Below are 18,543 nucleotides of genomic sequence, written 5' to 3'. Positions count from 1 at the left end.
TGCTCACACACACATAGAGTGGGGAGAGTTGCGTACAGCTGGTTCTCCTGTCAGTCAGTCTGAACACTCAGACCTCAACCATTTAAAATTTTTTGACTTGTCTCTGTCACATGCCAAAAGTTTTTTTTTTTTCTTATTGCAGGTACCCTTTAAATCTATATCAACGCATTATGTGAAATGAAACCTATTTTAAATACATAAGTGGTTCTGAAAATGTACATTGTTAGAGATATAGGGGGGAGATTTATCAAACATGGTGTAAAGTAAAACTGGCTCAGTTGCCCCTAGCAACCAATCAGATTCCAGAGTCTGTGAGAAATGAAAAGTGGAATCTAATTGGTTGCTAGGGGCAACTGAGCCAGTCTCACTTTACACCATGTTTGATAAATCTCCCCCTTAGACTTTGTAATCCTCCATGTACCTGAATTGTTTTGTTGCCCTGGTTATGACCCACTAAGATGGTGGCAGTCTCCTGTAAGTATTGGCAGTTGGTCTCCACAAGTGATCTGTATATTTGTTTTACATGTTTCTTTCACAACACACTCTTACTGCTTATTGAGAGCCAAGTGTAAAGCAATGCTTTCTGGGAAGTGGTATGCAAAATAGCTACTCTATTAGGGGATAAAAAAAAAATGCTGATGTTTTTGGAGCGTTTCTTTTTGAGGAATGGCACAATGCAGAATTTAAAGTACATTTTCTGCATTTTTCTTTCTTAATGAAGAATACAAGCCTTTAATAAAAGGAGAGCCAAGATCTTTTACATGTAAATAAACTGAAATCCATCACCTCCTCCAAATAACATGTAAATAGCTTCTATACATATCACTGTTATCAATGGGAAAAATTATACCTGCTATATAGCGATACACCAGTTGGTGGCAGTAGAGCTCACTCTCTCATATAGTCAAGCTGAAGAGCACAACTGGAAACTTTTATAATGTAATTTATTCAGTTTTTTGGTCTTGAAATCTATCTATCTCCTATCTATTTATCTATCTATCTATCTATCTATCTATCTATCTATGCTTGACAATGGTCTTGGAGTAGACGGAAACGTTGCATCCCTTTTTGTGTTTTTTGCCACATGCAATAAATACCACTCTTTTTTCACTATACGCTGGTGTGCTGCGGAACTTTGTTCGATACTTGTTGGGATCCCGAGCCTAGGGACTTACTCCGTACAGCACCCGCTACCTGGAATCGGAGGTGCGGCTTCTCCCCTTTTTTCTATCTATCTATCTATCTATCTATCTATCTATCTATCTATCTATCTATCTATCATCTATCTATCTATCTATCTCCTATCTATCTATCTATCTATCTATCTATCTATCATCTATCTATCTATTATCTATCTATCTATCTATCTATCTATCTATCTATCTATCTCCTATCTATCTATCTATCTATCTATCTCCTATCTATCTATCTATCTATCTATCTATCTATCTATCTATCTCCTATCTATCTATCTATCTATCTCCTATCTATCTATCTATCTATCTATCTATCTATCTATCTATCTATCTATCTATCTATCTATCTCCTATCTATCTATCTATCTATCTATCTATCTATCATCTATCTATTATCTATCTATCTATCTATCTATCTATCTATCTATCTATCTCCTATCTATCTATCTATCTATCTATCTATCTATCTATCTCCTATCTATCTATCTATCTATCTATCTATCTATCTATCTCCTATCTATCTATCTATCTATCTATCTATCTCCTATCTATCTATCTATTATCTATCTATCTATCTATCTATCTCCTATCTATCTATCTATCTATCTATCTATCTCCTATCTATCTATCTATCTATCTATCTATCTATCTATCTATCTTTCTATCTATTATCTATATATCTATCTCCTATCTATCTATCTATCTATCTATCTATCTATCTATCTATCTATCTATCTATCTCCTATCTATCTATCTATCTATCTATCTATCTCCTATCTATCTATCTCCTATCTATCTATCTCCTATCTATCTATCTATCTATCTATCTATCTATCTATCTATCTATCTATCTATCTCCTGCTGCAGCTACAGTATATGGCTAACACGTCAGCCCAGGTGCAGATAACACAAGCTATATACTGTGTGCACAGATCAGGTCAGCATGCTAGGGGTTGTAGTCTTGCCACAGGCACAGGCCGGAGACCCCTACTCTATATAAATTGGAAGAACATGTTAAAAAGTAAAGGACTAAAATGGAAAGTTGGATTCTGACTTTTGGCTTCGCTCCGCTTCCTCCGCATCATTAGACGCTTCCTTTCTTTGTCCTCCTGTTAGGTCTCTTCCCATGTGTTTCTCCCGGGTTGGGTGCGCTGATATATTTGGATTAGTTAGCTTTAATAATCTAGTAATAGATGGGATAAAGTCGCCAAGATATAGATATCGTCAGGCAAAAATTCTCATAATAGTAGAAAAGGTACTTATTATCCTTGTGGAGATCTGACTAGTGGGGCAATGCATGCTGGGAGAAAAATATGTAAAATAGATTATAAATAGAAATTGTCTCTCTAGTGCCACCTATAGGTGGATTATAGCATGTAAATCAATCTTAAGGTTGAAACATGGCTGGGCAGAGAGCACTTTTTTAGTCATTGAGGATACAGGATAGCCACCTATAGGGGGCACTAGAGAGACAGTTTTTAGGAGGAGAACAGTTTTGCACACCCCTATGAAAGTATATGAGCTTCTCTCCCCTAGAAACCAGATTGGATTTGTTAGGATGCAAAATGAAAAGAATTTCTGGTTGTTATGGGCAGCCGGCAGCCGCTGATAAGATGATACATGTGATTGTGATGAATGGAGGCCATAGACTTTATAGGAAAGTGGACTGACTCACACAGTACACGCACAACACTACACCAAGGTTGCACAACCCCAAATTCTGTGGCTTAAAGGGGGTTTTCTAGCTTTAACTGAAAAAGGATTACTAATTTTTTAATGAAAAGAAAGTTTGTGTAAATAAAGGAGAAGTCGGCCATTTTGAAAATCCTGGGCAGGGGGGAATTTGATAACAGGTACGAATTTACCTCTTTCCATACCCACGATGAGTGGCGGGACGGGCCTCAGGACCCCCGACGGGCTCTGGATTCTCTGGGGAGGGATGCCGCTCACTGATTGGCTGAGTGGCCAGTCCATTAGCCGGGATCGTCCTTTTCCCTCATGACGTCATCACAAAGCAGGGTGTAAATGCCTTCCTGCGGGGGTCACAAGGCGGCTCCCACCGATCACTGCAGGCACGGGGAGAGGAAACTGCCTACTCATTATCAAATTTCCAATTTTCAAAATGGCCGACTTTAATTCCTTTAAAGGGGTTATCCAGCCCCCCAAAAATATGGCCACTTTCTTCCAACACAGCTCCGATAAGTATACTCTAACTAGGACCTGCCTAAAAGCTGTGTGATTCCATGATCGGGGCAGATGTTTTAGCCTTAGGAAAGATACAGTAAAGGTTCCTATTCCTTGTTTGCCAACAGTCCTGATGGGACTGGGTTACTCCCTAAAAGGGGTGGGGATTATGAAAACCACGCCCCAAGTGGTTTGGTGGTGCTCCTGGTTATTTTTGTGGCAGGGCTTGCGGTTGGCAAGGAACTAAAGGGTAATATTTCTCCTTGAGGAAAGAGTCATAAAGACCTGTGGAGACATATAGACCATTCATGCTCCACTTGGAATTCTGGGAAGAAGGATATGCAAATCATCTCTCGAGTTGGCTTCGCCTACAATCAGTGTTTTACTCCATCTTGGACTATAACTAGGGATTTATACCAAGCCAGAACTCTCTCTAGGTGGAAAGTGCATAGTGCTGGCTGTTGAGAGATCAATCGTTGTAGGAACATAGGTGTAATACATAGGTGTAATACTTTATAGTAAAATGGTTAATTGTACAGTATTAGTAAGTGTACTCACTGTATATTCTGACAGCAGCTCCCTGTGTACTCACTGTATATTCTGACAGCAGCTCCCTGTGTACTCACTGTATATACTGACAGCAGCTCCCTGTACTCACTGTATATACTGACAGCAGCTCCCTGTGTACCTCGAAGAGCTAAAATCAGACTCCCCTCCACCAGGCTGTGCTTTCCTGCTCTGTGGTGAGTCTTTCCTTAAGATGGCCGACATGGAGGAGCATGTGACCATGCCTCACCCACAGTGTCCTCCATAGACATATAAAGGCTCAGTGGTGGACACTTGGGGGCGGAGCATGATCACATGCTCCTCCATGTTGGCCATCTTATGGACAGACTCTCCACAGAGCAGGACAGCACAGGCTGGAGGAGGGGAGTCTGGTTTTAGTTGTATGAGGTACACAGGGAGCTGCTGTCAGTATATACAGTGAATACACAGGGAGCTGCTGTCAGTATATACAGTGAGTACACAGGGAGCTGCTGTCAATATATACAGTGAGTACACAGGGAGCTGCTGTCAGTATATACAGTGAGTACACAGGAAGCTGCTGTCAATATATACAGTGAGTACACAGGGAGCTGCTGTCAGTATATACAGTGAGTACACAGGGAGATGCTGTCAGTATATACAGTGAGTACACAGGGAGCTGCTGTCAGTATATACAGTGAGTACACAGGGAGCTGCTGTCAATATATACAGTGAGTACACAGGGAGCTGCTGTCAGTATATACAGTGAGTACACAGGGAGCTGCTGTCAGTATATACAGTGAGTACACAGGGAGCTGCTGTCAGTATATACAGTGAGTACACAGGAGCTGCTCTCAGTATATACAGTGAGTACACAGGGAGCTGCTGTCAGTTTATACAGTGAGTACACAGGGAGCTGCTGTCAGTATATACAGTGAGTACACAGGGAGCTGCTGTCAGTATATACAGTGAGTACACAGGGAGCTGCTGTCAGTATATACAGTGAGTACACAGGGAGCTGCTGTCAGTATATACAGTGAGTACACAGGGAGCTGCTGTCAGTATATACAGTGAGTACACAGGGAGCTGCTGTCAGTATATACAGTGAGTACACAGGGAGCTGCTGTCAGTATATACAGTGAGTACACAGGGAGATGCTGTCAGTATATACAGTGAGTACACAGGGAGCTACTGTCAGTATATACAGTGAGTACACTTACTAATACTGTACACTAAAATATTTTACTATCAATGTGGCCAACCCCTTTAAGGGCACCAGGAGGTGGATGTGTTGGATTTTCCTTTCCACTTTTGACATATTGTAAGTATTACTGTAAATCTACCAGTTTTCTAGCAGTGCGTTTCCTACTATCGGTCACTAGGGGGAGTCCATGACATCATTGCATAACTAAAGGCTGCACAAAGCGTGGTCTTTTTCCCATATTAGAGCTAAAAAATGTGAAAGGAATTAATTTTCCTTTCATTTTTGTTCAGAGACACATTAGATTATGTCATCTTCCTGGAGCTGCTTTGCCTGTATGGAAGGGCAGCCCGGCACAGTACAGTGCATGCTTACAAACACACAAGAGAACAGGAAAGAAGCAGAAACCTAGGTTAGATGAGCAGAAAATATAGTTCATCTCAAAGCCTCATTGTTAAAAACTGACTCATTTCAAGTTATAGTTGAATAGTTCATAGTTCTCTAGAATTCTCTTTCAAGTGGTTTTAAATGGGATAGTGAGGTGGTAGAAACCTGCATAGAGCACTGATAGAGCTATGGGGGGGGGTATCCAAATATTTTATATAGTAGGGTCTTTTCTTTGAAATTTCTGGTTCTTCCGATGGTCTGAGACCACTGGAGATGAATATCCTTGGTACCCGGATCAGTGTGGATCACAAATGCTCTCCGCTAGCTAATGGAGATGGAGCACCCTTGTTCTTGGGAGCACTGTTCCAAATGTTCTTTGTTAACTACTGGGGAACAAGTACACTTGTTCTCAAGATCTGTGGGGGTTCCAAATACTTTCTGCTGACCAGCAAGACTAAGCATTCTTGTTCGCGGGAGAATTGTGGGTCCCAAAGGTTCTCTTCAAACTAGTGATGAGCTAACCTGCAGAATATTTGGGTTTGGCCAAACCCGAACACTTAGCATTTGACTCCCAGTGGCTGGAGAAAGTGGATGCAGCCTTAGGACTGCCAAGAAAGCAACTATTCATGTTTTTCTGGCAGCCCTGGGTCTGAATCCAACTTCTACAGCCACTGGGAGTCAAATGCTGAAGGTGCATCCATGTTTTTTAGGACTCCCTAAGGGTGTATCCAACTTCTCCATCAACCCGTTGTTGGGAAGTTCACCCATCACTGCTCATAACCAATGGGGAACCAAACATTCTTGTTTCCAAGATCAATGTGGGTCCTAAATGTTCTCCAGTAGCCATTGTGGACTGAACACCATTGTGTCCAGGATGAGAGTAGGTCCCAAATGGGCTCTGATGACCAATGGGACCGAGTAGCCTTGTTTCTGGGAGCACTGTGGGTCCAGAAGGTTCTCCGCTAACCAGTGAGACCAAGTCCCCTTGATTCCAAGAACAGAGTGTCCCCCAACTGCTCTCCGTTGTCCAATGGGACTGAGCACCCTTGTTTCTGGAAGCACTGTGGGTCCGTAAGGTTCTCTGCTAACCAATGGGGACCGAGCCCCCATGTTTCTGGTACCAGTGTTGGTGTCAAATGCTCTCTGCTGACCAATAGGACTGAGGACCTTTGTTCCCTGAGTGCTGGGTCCTAATGGTTCTCCACCAACCAATGGGGGTCAAACACCCTAGTTGCCAGGATCAATGTAGGTACAGAATGCTGACTAATAGGACCAAGCTTTCTTGTTCTCAAGCTAAATGTGGGTCCTAAATGTTCTCCAGTAATTGTTCTCCAAGCCCCCTTGTTCCCAGGATCAGTGTGGGTGCCAAATACTCTCTGCTGACCAATAGGACTGAGCATCCTTGTTCCTGGAGCATTGTGAGTACCAAAGGTTCTCTGATAAACCAGTAGGTTCCAAGCCCCCTTGTTTCTGGTAACACATGGCAGCACATGACTCCACCCTTCCCTGTTTTTTGAATGTGTCATGCTCCACCCAATCATACAACAGTTTATCGGTTTTACCTGGACTGTTATGTTAAGAAAAATACCAATTTAGATTTACCAAGGAACGTTAAAAAAATCCTTACTCCATTCCTGAATCTGGTGCCTGTCTTCTTTTACTGTAACCTAAACCCCATTGAGCCCAGTACCTATTTTTGCCACAAGCCCTTCAACTCCACACCTACACAACACCATGAAGTTGTCACCCATACCTTGTAATATTTGATGCTAAGCAACAATCAGAAAATATTTTTGCTTTGCTTACTAATAGAGTTCACAGGTTATGAGTTGCAAGTTTCATCCGTGTAATAAAGTTGTCCCTCCTGGCTCATAGTGTGATATGCAGACGGAGATGTATAGGTGACCACCATGAACAGTGGTGGTTACTGTACTTTTAGACCACTATGTCATAAACATTATGATTAGGGATGGTACGAACCGAGTTCGGTTCTGGTTCGTACGAACCCAAACCCTCGGTAATGATTCCCGCTGTCTGCCCGCTCCGTGAAGCGGGCGGATCCAGCGGGAGGACCGCCTGGAAAACTGGGATACAGCCATAGCCATAGGCTGTATCCCAGTTTTCCAGGCGTTCCTCCCGCTTTATCCGCCCGCTTCACGGAGCGGGCAGACAGCAGGAATCTGCTGCCGATCGTTCGGGTTCATACGAACCCGAACCTCGGCAGATTCGGACCATCCCTAATTATGATGATGAAGACTTATCAATAAAATCAATAAAGATCAATAAAATCTTTGATTTCATGAGAAATAGGCCCTAGGCAAGTTTTTTTGACTTCTACATCACCTTCAAGTGGGTTGTCTTCTACTAGAGCTTTGGTCTGTATGCATTAGGGGCAAAGCCTAGTCTCTGGAGGGCCAGTCCAACATGGTAGTTAAAAAAAGAAGGGGGCAGATATTAATTCCAGGCATTGCTGGGGAATGAAGCGCCTGAGTGCATGCTTTTTCCCGTTCATTCTACTGACTGATAAAGGTCTCATTACTAAGGCCCCATCTTCTGGAGAGTGAACAGACCATGTGCTCAGGTTGGCTTCATCGTAGCAGCATAAACCGACACAGTGCTCTTCCTTGGCATTTAAGTCTCAGTCATTCATCCAAGCTTGTGTGTATATAGAGGTATAGAGAGAGAAAGAGGTAGCTGTCAAACGATGAAGGGTCAGGTGACAGCTATCCCATGTAGATGGCTATAGTCACTTTACCCTACTCTATGGCACCAGACAAAAAGCTCCAATTTTTGGCCAAAATGAAAGTTTGAATGTCATCCCATGAATCTGTTTGGCATCCACACATCCATCAATTTGTGGCCCAAGTTGACCATCTGGTTGGGTTATTTGAAACTGGTTTATGATTTCTGCTAGGCTTGAATACATCACTAGTAGAGATGAGCAAACCGGGTTCGATCCGAACCCGAACATTCGGTATTTGATTAGCGGTGGCTGCTGAACTTGGATAAAGCTCTAAGGTTGTCTGGAAAACATGGATACAGCCAATGACTATATCCATGTTTTCCACATAGCCTTAGGGCTTTATCCAAGTTCAGCAGCCACCGCTAATCAAATGCCAAAAGTTTGGGTTCGGATCGACTCGTGCATGCTCGAGGTTCGCTCATCTCTAATCACTAGTTACAACTAAAGATGAGCGCAACTTAAACATGCTCGATTTGGATCATTCGGCATTGGAATACCAGTGGGCATGCTCAAGTCTGATCGTTCAGCCTTGGAATACCGTTGAGCATGCTCGAGTTGTGCTCATCTCTAGTTATGACTTTCTCTTCTACCTCTACTATTTTGATATTGACTTGCAATGTTATGGAATTCTGGAGAAATTTGGAGATTATTCTGAAGAACATGCCATATTTAAGGGTAAAGCTAGGAGATTCCAACTCACATCTTGAGTTGCATCAACCCAAAATGTTCTATTGCACAGGTCCAAGAGAGTTGGATCCGATGAACAAACACACTTGGGTCAACCAGCGTTCTAGGTACTGTAGTAAATGCAATTCCTCAATGTTACGTCTATTGTGACTTATCTGATGTTTTTTGACCAATGTGCATCAGAATGATATTTTTCTTTTATGTCAGGGAGGGATGGGTGGTGTTTTCTCGAAACTATCAAGTTCAGATCTCCACTTATCAAATTCATCTCCATCCTGTTCAAGGAAACTTTTATTCTGTTTCTAAGAAGCGTTTGATTATAAATGAGTCAAGTACAGTATGTGGGTTTATTGTTGAGGGAACATCCCTTTGCTTTGTTTACTTCTGGTATGTTTTTTTGTGATTTTTGTTTATTGGATACACAACTGGTATACACGCTGCTAAAGTATTTATCGAGGCAGACGGATGGCCACAAGCACCTTCTAAAACCTAAAAATGTATTGTATCAAATCAGGGTAGTGTCATATACCAGCCTCCCCTATGCTGGTTTGCACAACTAGGTTGCTATAGATATCTTGTGACAACCCTAAAAGATTTAAGGCCAAACCAATCTGAGACCAACTTGGTTGCTATGGCTATTTTCTGACAACCCCAAAAGGGTTAAGACCTGGGTAATCTGAGACAAACTTGGTTGCCATAGATATGTTGCCTAACAACCCTAAAAGGTGTAGAATTGAATAATCTAAAGGCTGTAAACCTTTATAATCCTGCTTGGTTGCTATGGATGTGTTGCCTGACAACCCCAAAAGTCACAAGTAGGGATGGTCCGAACCCTCCGAGGTTCGGGTTCGTATGAACCCGAAAGCTCGGCATCAGATTCCCGCTGTCTGCCTGCTCCGTGGAGCGGGTGGATACAGCGGGAGGACCGCCTAGAAAACTGGGATACAGCCTATGGCTATGGCTGTATCCCAGTTTTCCAGGCGGTCCTACCGCTGGATCCGCCCGCTGCACGGAGCGGGCAGGCATCGGGAGTAATTACCGAGAGTTCGGGTTCTTACGAACCCGAACCGAACTCGGTTCGGACCATCCCTAGTCATGCATATTCTTGGTTACTATGGATGTGTTACTTGACACGGTAAACCTAAAGACCGTAAACCTGAGTAATTTAAAGGGAATCTGTCACAAGGTTTATGCTGAGCGCTGATATCTGCTATGGGCTGGATCGAGCGATCACCTGGGCAGCCCCCCCCCCCCCGAAGCTCCCTTTGCCCCCCCCCCACACCCGTACTCACTCGCTCGCTGCATATAATAGCATCAGCAGCGAGCGGGGAACGAGGAGCAAGTAAGTGCTAACAGCTCCTCTCTGTCGCCCAGTGTAATAGGGGCTTAAAACTTGGTTGCTAGGAAAGTTGCCTAACAACCACCAAAGGCTAAAGACCTCTGCAATTTCAGATAAAGATAATTCTAATTGATGTGTGGATGTCGTTGCTAGGCAGTTTATCCCTAGCAACGAGTCTCCGACGAGTCCCTAGCAACAAGTCTTAAATTACCCAACTGTTCAGCTCAAAGATAGACGGGCAGAGAAGTGGAAATAGTTTAGGTGGAGAACCTCTTCATATTGAATCTAAGAGCCTAGAGATCCCAGCAAGGTCAGACAAGGACATGAGGAAGTGACATTTCTAAGATCACCATCATCCTCTTTTCCCTCCACCCTCTCAGCCAGGAGAGCAGCTGTAGGCAGATGATCCAGATGGGAAATGTTTGAAGTCTTCTGAAAATATAATCTCAATCAAATCTCCATGTCGGGAAGAAAGTTCAGAATGCGATCCTGACAAGCGTTCTGAAATATTTCACAACAAAGTCGCATCCTTCTTCCATTCCGCTATGTCAAACAAATGCCTTATCTGTCCTTATCTTGGAACAGGAAGTCGAGGCTGGAGTCGGGTGTTATAGACGAGCGGTGAGCTCACTGCTTATAGACACTTAGGCTGGAAGTTTCATCCAGCCTTATATTTTCAGCTATAAAAATGTCACCAATATCAGACGTAGAAGACACTAAAAAGAGAGTTATAAACAGTAAGGAACACTTTCGGAGAAATGTAACTGCTGTCTTCATAGAAAGTCATAGAAAGTATTGGATCTCCTGTATAGCCAAGGTGTAGAGATGAGCAAACCGGGTTCGGGTTCGAGTCCATCCGAACCCGAACGATCGGCATTTGATTAGCTGGGGCTGCAGAACTTGGATAAAGCTCTAAGGTTGTCTGGAAAACATGGATACAGCCAATGACTATATCCATGATTTCCACATAGCCTTAGGGCTTTATCCAACTTCAGCAGCCACCGCTAATCAAATGCCGAAAGTTCGGGTTCGGATGGACTCGAGCATGCTCCAGGTTCGCTCATCTCTACTAAGGTGTCCTTAGGAAGTGTGGGCCCAGCCCAGGTTAGGTCTAGCTTTGGTATAGAAAAACACCCAAAAAGTGTCTAAAAAAAAACAACCACCGGGTCGGGAAGAATAGAACTTGAGTGTGGCATGGGCAACAACTACTGGGCCAACCTGTCCTACAAAGGTAGGGTGTGCTGGATACAGAGAAATTTATGCCACTCGGAGTCAAAGTTGCCACCATCTAATGGGACACACCTCACTTCCTCAAAGCATTATTCCCCTAAGAGTCCTATTACACAAAGTGAATATTGGGTGTATTTGGCCGATTACTGGCCTTTCCGGCTTCGTGTAATAGCTTATGTTGTAAAACAACAATCGCTGGTTTACAAAAGGAAACAAAATCCTGATGCCGATAGTGACGGTCTGCTGGCCATTGCAGTAGACCGCCACTATCTCCTATGGGCTCCTTCAGCAAGTGGGGGACGAAGAGCAAGCAAGCACTGACCTGACAGGTTGGCGCCCGCCTTCTCCTCCAGATTGGGCCATGTTATAGGGCCCTAAATCTATTGACCAAATAGAATTTTTTCCCCGCAATTTATCAGGTTTTCTTAAAAAAAAGTGTTTAAAAAATTATATCAACTGAAGTAATGTGTGTGGTATGATTTGGAAAGATAGGGCATACACGTAGGGTGGTGCTTATCAAATCCAGCCCTCATGGCCCATTAACAGGTCACGATTTGAGAATATCCCATAAAAAAAACGCTTGTGATATCACCTCATGCACTGAGTATAATCATATGACCTGATGTAAGGAAAACCAACTTGAACAATGGGAAGACATACAACATACAAAGCAAACTGAAGACTGACTCAATATTATGACCTCAGGGAATTAATTGTTAGCCATTGTTGAGCCCAGTGATGGGTCCTTCTTGGCTCATAAATTTGTTCTTCAGACCAGATTATCAGATAACAATAATCTAGATTACATTTTTCCTTGTCCCCGTTTTAAACACCCCACCCCCCATTCATTAAATTAGGAATTATGTCTATATGTATGTTCCCTTCTTACTAACACCATGTTTATCCTGCAGTTTATCCTGTCCTTCTCTTGAGAGTTCTTGTCTACTATTATGAAGAAGGGGGCTACTCACCATAACCCAGTTTGAGAACCACTGCTATAGGTCAGGAGCCTAGTACTCTTTCTAGGGCGACAAATCATCGGTTTGGTCAAATGTGCATATGTGTTCTCAATGGGCAGAGGGGAATAATCCTCAGCCAAATATCTCAAAAAAAAAAAAAAAAAGAGAGAGATCGGTTGTTTCCACCAACCGATGGGTAGGTTCCACCAATGGGTAGGTTCTGCTTACGCATATCTAACTTGTATGGCCAATCTTGTCCGAGAGTACATACAAGATGGGAAAAGATTCCACTGGTCTGAGGCGCCGCTAGACTTTTGTTAGCTGTGCCTATTTTTCTGTTTGTGTACCTAGTTGGCATGGAATATTTAGCATGTCATCCTACGTGTATTGAGAAATAAAAGCTGGGTGTAGTCATTACATGTGGATACTAATATGTGCTATGTGAAGTTACAACATGCCCTACAAGTAGAACTAATTCAGACATACTTTATTATTTGGAATTTTTCATTCTATTTCCAGCATGTTAGGGGATAGAAGAATCTCTGAATTGCATTTCTGGACTTTTGGTATGAACTAGTTAAATGGCCATTAATGTTTCAAACAACCTCTCTCCATATGATAGCCAATGTTATTACTAACATACTTGTAAATTAAAAATCACCCTTAGAAAAACAGCTCTAGAGTCTTGGCCACTAGGTCTGTCATTTCTCAGCAATCTGCTGCTCACTGCCTGTTGTCAGGGGAAATCTGTCTCTAGTAACAGCTACATCAGGACAAAGTTCAAAATGTGGGGATGGGGCTTACTATGTGCTATGTGCAGGATGGAGAGCTTGAGTTATGTACCTGTACTAAATCGATCTGCCTGGTGAAGATGATCCACACTGTTCCTCTGATTCTGGCCACTCATAAATCTGTGGGCAGCTGTCCCTTGTATAAAGAGTGCTGTAGTTCCCCTCTCTTCCTTCTATTTAGCTTTGCAGCACCAACTAGGGCTGTGAAGTCAGTAAGTTGCAGCTTTGACCATAGCACACATTCACAGCCTGCTGCAGCCATACCACACACACACACACACACGGCCTGCTGCCGCAATAGCACACACACACACACACAGCCTGCTGGAGCCATAGCACACACACACGGCCTGCTGGAGCCATAGCACACACACACACAGCCTGCTGGAGCCATAGCACACACACACACAGCCTGCTGGAGCCATAGCACACACACACACACAGCCTGCTGGAGCCATAGCACACACACACACACAGCCTGCTGGAGCCATAGCACACACATAAACAGCCTGCTGCAGCCATAGCACACACACACACACACACACACACACACACTACTTATGGCTTCTCTATATTACTCAGGATATCTTCATATTACACTGCTGCTCATATAAAATCATCCAGCATCCAGGAAGAGAACAGCACACATCTCCCCACACTCTTCCAGCTCATAAACAAACTCCGACTCCACAGCCCTGGCAGCAACTGTAACAGCTTATTGCTTAGTGTGGTTGTTCCTTTCCTTTCTGCCCACCTTGCAATCCCAGTGCATCAGTAACCCCTTCTCTTTTCACATACCTACTCTAGTACTGTACAGTGTAAATCATCCCCCAGCACTGTGCAGCCTGTTCAATAACGTTAACTTTCTCAAGCACTAAGTTATAGCAGAGAGGAGTGTGTGCTCTGATTGGCCAAAAAAGTAAGGGAAAGCAAGTCCTGTGTGTGCACTACTGGGAAACAGCTTACAGGGTGAAAAAATAGCTGTGCACTATGAAGGCGGCTCTCAGGGGCTTGATAATAGCAGTGACAGCACAAAAATCACCTGCTCACCACTCTGAAGGGTTAATCTAACAATACTATTCGGGTTTATAGAATTCTTTTGAAAGAAAAGGTACACTTTAAAGGCTAGACATCAATTTTAAATAAAAGTTTTAAAAAAAAATTGTGGGGAAAAAAAAAGTTTTGATTTGTTTGAGTCACAATGTTCTCTTTAATTGACCATTGTATAAAAGTGAAATTGTCCACCCTGTAAATAGAACATTACCAGCTCTCAAACTTCCTTTTACTTTTGCCACAGTGGGTTCTGTTAATATATCTTTTTCTTAGAAGTACTGCCACAAAACCGATAACTGACATGACGATATAGCAGTAAAGTTTCCCTAGAAACAGTCTCTATTTCTGTCTGTTCTACTTAAAGGGGTAACGGTCATATATATAAGTGAACATAGTGTTTCATAGTATGACTCGAGGACTTCTGTATTACACAGAACTCCAGGCTATGAATAAACCTGAAAATTCTAATTCAGAAAGTTTTTTGAAAATTTCACCGAAATGTAAAAATAAATTTATATTTGGTTATTTTTATATGAAATAAATCGTCAACTAAATCTATTATTTCACTCTTTTGTACTTCAGTATTATAAAAATGGACCTATAGTCTGATGGGGGACTGAGTTCTTGCTTGCCCCCTAAAAATATTTAGGATTTCCCAAACAGGGGAACCCAACCCTTAGGGACATGCCATTCTTATGTTCTGGATCGAGGGGACCAATGTTGATTATAAACAAGAACTAGAAGGGGGGAGGTAATTTTCCTAGACCAGAGACCCCCTCATCTATGTATATACCCCTGAACTCAAGGTAAAAATCTACTGCTGTGTTATACATTATACTCTATGGCAGAATTTGTGTTTTTCTATTTATTTATTTATTTTTTAACCAATGTAGACTTTTTTTGCACCTACCCTTTTATAGTCACTTTTGTAATTGTTATTTTACTTTACTAAAACACCTATAATATATTACATTCCAGATGTCAAATGAAGATTTTGATTGAAACAGTGGTCATCAGCCGCCAATGGTAAGTTATTGGAATATTTTTTAAAATATAATTTTTTCACTCTGCTTTTAGTATTTTTCATGATAATATAAGATCTAAGTGGCGTTATCAATGGCAATAGTAGTTGCTGAATGTTTTGTGGAAAATCTTGATGAAAAAAAGTCCAATCCATAGTCATTAAACCTTATGCTATGTTCTCAAACGTTTGTCTAACGTTGCCGAACCCAAATATTTTGACATATCCACTCAATTCATGCAGGTTGTTTTACTACAAAAATAAAGGGGCTATCTGGGTAAGAATTTATTAAAAAAAAACGAAAAACTAGTATACACATCTGCCCTGATCCCCGCTGCTAGCGTTCTGACAGCCCCTGGTGCTCTGAGCTCCTTAACGCATCCAGTAATGTGACAACATTGCAGGAACTTGCTGAGCCAATCAGGGGTCACTGCAGGGACCGCTGTAACCAATGATTGGCTGAGTGAGCAGAGAATGTAGGAAAAAAATGGAACTCTGAGGGCTTGTAGTTATCAGAACAGCAGAAATGGGGGATCAGAGCAGATGATTTATTTTTTTATGACATATACCTGGGGTCTTTTACAAATAAATAAACTGTCCCTGGACAACCCCTCCAATCTTTATAGGGGCTGTACATCTGTTTTGAGCATCCAATATCGTGGACCGAGGGTAAGTTGGCGCTCTTTCTCCATAATTCAGAATGCCATACTAAAGCCACACTTAAAAATCTAAACTCGGGACACAGGCCAAACCCTTTGCAGACCGGTTTCTTTGAGGGTCCCGTAAAAATCACTGCTACTGTTAGCAAGTTTAAAATCCTGTTGGACCTAAATAACGACACTATAAATAAAGTTCGAGAATTAGGTCTATATTTTTTGTGCTACAAGGTGATCATGCATCTTAGACTAGAGTCAGTTGAAGCTGCCATCTTGGGCAGATTTTGTCCAAAAAGGTATACAACAGCCTACTAACTCTCCACTGACAGATGATGAAAGAAAGGTTTAAAGGGGTTATCCAGCGCTACAAAAACATGGCCACTTTTCCCCCTACTGTTGTCTCCAGTTCAGGTGTGGTTTGCAATTAAGCTCCATATACTTTAATGAAACTGAGTTTCAAAAAACCACCCAAACTAGAGACAACAGTAGGGGGAAAGTGGCCATGTTTTTGTAGCACTGAATAACCCCTTTAACAGGATAAATTTTCACTGTCCAACCCTTTTGTTCTTAGAGAGAGAAGCTGGTACTAGAGCGAGCTGTCTAGTTGGAGCTTACCCCTCTCCATTAAGAACACTTAAATGTTTGGCCGTATTGAATAATTGGCCACATGTGCAACGTCCGCCAGAAAGGCCTGCTATTTGTTTCTCCCTTTACACCTTTCCCACGACCCATGTTCGAGTTCGCCACCCATTTGTTAGCTACCCAGGCAGACCCTTGAAGAACGTACTCCTACACAAGTTCTTGCAATCTAAAAACAAATCCATGGGGGTTTTGCCTTCCCCAAGATCAGTAGGGTTTCTGTAGGTTGAACCTGATGGACTCTTGTCTTCTTTCAACCTTATTAACTATGTTACTATGACTATTAGTGTTGAGCAGGGAGGCCAAACTGTTCGGGTTTGGCAACGTTCTTTGAACCCAAACGCTCGGCTAGTGACTCCCTGCGGTTGCAAGAGTTAGATGACGCCCTAGGAACTCCTAGAAAACATAGACACGACCTATGTTTCGAAGAACGTTGCCAAACCCGAGCAATTTGGCCTCTCTACTCAACACTAGTGACCATCTAAGACAAGACATCTCTTCCCAAGGGCCCCATATGAGCCCCAAGTTCTTCCTTTAAGCATGTACCCTCTTATTTCCCATCTGTAAAACTAAGAATCCCATGCACCGATAGGGTTAAATGACATTTCTTCCCATTTGTATACATAAAAAACAGCTGTACAGAATAAGATCTGCAGCCGCGGAGAAAACATGGAAGTTATTCCTGGCGCCCCTCCCCATTTTGTTTAGCGTTAACCGCTATTATTGTGCATCAATCTCTAAACTCCCATTGTCTTAGAGGGGAAATGACTTGAAAATTAAGCATGTTCGCTTTTTTTTATGACTTCCTGCATGAATCATTTGGAGACTTGTGCCAAATGGTTTCCACTTGATGCTATAAATAGAGTCGTGAATCTATGGAGTCATTGCTCGAATCTCTGCAGGATTGCGCTTCTCATCGGAAAATTATTTAATAGGACAGAGGGCATCAAACAGTTACTTTACTGTCATTGTCCTATCCACCATAATACTCTGTGCTGTACAGCCGGGGATTTCCTTTCTCAGTGGGGATTATATTTTAGCTCTTGTAGCCAATTATATTATTACATGTATTCAGTCCATTGGAATGAAAGGAAATGCTGTTTTTCCTCCTATCCATAGAAGAACAGGATAACATGATGCACTAGATGAAAAGTCGTATGAGCAGGAAGAAGACAACTTGTAACGTTTCTGGATGTGTTCATAATTTGCAGTTTACTGCGTATGTACAAAAATTTAAGTAGTATAATATTGCCCTTGTGTGTAAGCATATAACCACTACAATATTGTCTGCTCCTACAAGAATATAACTACTATAAGGCTATGTTTACACTACGTAAAATAACGGCCTTAGTCCGCGCCGCAAAACTACGGCCGTTGAACATGTTGATTATTTCTGGCCGGTAATACTGCAACAACGGCCATGGATTTCAATGCGGCCACGAACGTAAAACTTATATCTGCCGAATTAAACTTGATTTTGATGTAAAAAATTTTCTTAGTGGTTTCTCGGGCTGGGCGCAGTATTTAAAGTAAATGACCTGTTTCATCCCGCTTATAATCATGCTAGGAATCAAAATTAAACAACGGCCGTAGTTTCACATTTTTCAGATGAACATAGCCCAATACTGCCCCTATATACATGAATATTACTACTATAATACTGCCTCCTATATACAAGAATATAACTACTATAATACTGCTCCTATGTACAAGAATATGACTACTATAATACTGCCCCTATATACAAGAATATAACTACTATAATACTGCTCCTATATACAGGAATATAACTACTATAATAATGCTCCTATGTACAAGAATATAACTACTATAATAATGCTCCAATATACAAGAATATAACTACTATAATACTGCTCCTATATACAAGAATATGACTACTATAATACTCCTCCTATGTACAAGAAAATAACT

At 42.0% G+C, this 18,543-nt stretch overlaps 1 long non-coding RNA gene across 1 annotated transcript in view; it reads left to right on the top strand.

The window, feature by feature from the left end:
• The window catches only part of LOC138789720 (uncharacterized), a 143,260-nt gene extending 125,400 nt beyond the window's left edge, over positions 1-17,860 (top strand). The window contains exons 3-4 of the long non-coding RNA XR_011362775.1: positions 15,274-15,321; positions 17,731-17,860. This is a non-coding gene — a long non-coding RNA (uncharacterized lncRNA). The remainder of the gene's footprint in view (positions 1-15,273; positions 15,322-17,730) is intronic.
• The last annotated feature ends 683 nt before the right edge of the window (positions 17,861-18,543 follow it).

The sequence above is a fragment of the Dendropsophus ebraccatus genome, chromosome 1 (assembly GCF_027789765.1).
Source record: "Dendropsophus ebraccatus isolate aDenEbr1 chromosome 1, aDenEbr1.pat, whole genome shotgun sequence".
In the NCBI taxonomy this organism is placed as follows: Eukaryota; Metazoa; Chordata; class Amphibia; order Anura; family Hylidae; genus Dendropsophus; species Dendropsophus ebraccatus.
The sequence above is the reverse complement of the archived record's forward strand: the minus strand, read 5'-3'. Positions and strand labels throughout refer to the sequence as shown.